At 43.5% G+C, this 1,542-nt stretch overlaps 1 pseudogene; it reads right to left on the reverse strand.

Annotated features, from left to right (window-relative positions):
- Positions 1-208: 208 nt before the first annotated feature.
- LOC123256578 lies at positions 209-1,525 on the reverse strand (annotated as a pseudogene).
- Between the last annotated feature and the right edge of the window lie 17 nt (positions 1,526-1,542).

Consider the following 1,542-nt stretch of genomic DNA (forward strand, 5'->3'; position numbering starts at 1 on the left):
TGTTTGCAATCATAAGGTTTCTCCCCAGTGTGGATTCTCTGATGTACTGTAAGACTGGAGCTCACACTGAATGCTTTTCCACACTGATTACATACATAAGGTTTCTCCCCGGTATGTGTTCTCTGATGGTAAGCAAGACTAGAGCTCATACTGAATGTCTTTCCACATTGGTTGCATTCATAAGGTTTCTCCCCAGTGTGGATTCTCTGATGTATGGCAAGACCGAAGCTCTGACTGAATGTCTTTCCACATTGATTGCATTGATAAGGTTTCTCCCCAGTGTGGATTCTCTGATGTATGGCAAGACTGGAGCTCATACTGAATGTTTTTCCACACTGGTTACATTCATAAGGTTTCTCCCCAGTGTGCGTTCTCTGATGGTAAGCATGACTGGAGCTCATACTGAATGTCTTTCCACATTGGTTGCATTCATAAGGTTTCTCCCCAGTATGGATTCTCTGATGTACAGCAAGATAGTTACTTCGACTGAATGTCTTTCCACACTGGTTGCATTCATAAGGTTTCTCCCCAGTGTGAATTCTCTGATGAACAGCAAGATGGGAGCTCATACCGAATGCCTTTCCACATTGGTTGCATTCATAAGGTTTCTCTCCAGTGTGGATTCTCTGATGTACAGCAAGATAGTTACTCCTACTGAATGTCTTTCCACACTGGTTGCATTCATAAGGTTTCTCTCCAGTGTGGATTCTCTGATGTACAGCAAGATAGTTACTCCGACTGAATGTCTTTCCACATTGGTAGCATTCATGAGGTTTCTCTCCAGTGTGGATTCTCTGATGCAGAACAAGAGTGGAGTACACTGTGAATGTCTTTCCACATTGGTTGCATTCATAAGGTTTCTCCCCAGTGTGTGTTCTCTGATGTACGGCAAGACTGGAGCTCATACTGAATGTCTTTCCACACTGGTTACATTCATAAGGTTTCTCCCCAGTGTGCGTTCTCTGATGGTAAGCAAGATTGGAGCTCTGACGGAATGCCTTTCCACATTGCTTACATTCATAAGGTTTCTCCCCAGTGTGGATTCTCTGATGTAGAACAAGATACTCATTCCGACTGAATGTCTTTCCACATTCCTTGCATTCATAAGGTTTCTCCTCAGTGTGAATTCTCTGATGAACAGCAAGATGGGAGCTCATACTGAATGCCTTTCCACATTGGTTACATTCATAAGGCTTCTCACCAGTGTGCATTCTCTGATGTAGAACAAGATACTCACTCCGACTGAATGCCTTTCCACATTGGTTGCATTCATAAGGTTTCTCCCCAGTGTGAATTCTCTGATGGTAAGCAAGATTGGAGCTCTGACGGAATGCCTTTCCACACTGGTTGCATTCATAAGGTTTCTCCCCAGTGTGGATTCTCTGATGTTTAGCAAGACTGGAGCTCTGACGGAATGTCTTTCCACATTGGTTGCATTCATAAGGTTTCTCTCCAGTGTGGATTCTCTGATGTACAGCAAGTTTGGAGTTCTGACTGAATGTCTTTCCACATTCCTTGCATTCATAAGGTCTCTCATCAGAG

Source organism: Gracilinanus agilis, unplaced genomic scaffold, assembly GCF_016433145.1.
Source record: "Gracilinanus agilis isolate LMUSP501 unplaced genomic scaffold, AgileGrace unplaced_scaffold61151, whole genome shotgun sequence".
In the NCBI taxonomy this organism is placed as follows: domain Eukaryota; kingdom Metazoa; phylum Chordata; class Mammalia; order Didelphimorphia; family Didelphidae; genus Gracilinanus; species Gracilinanus agilis.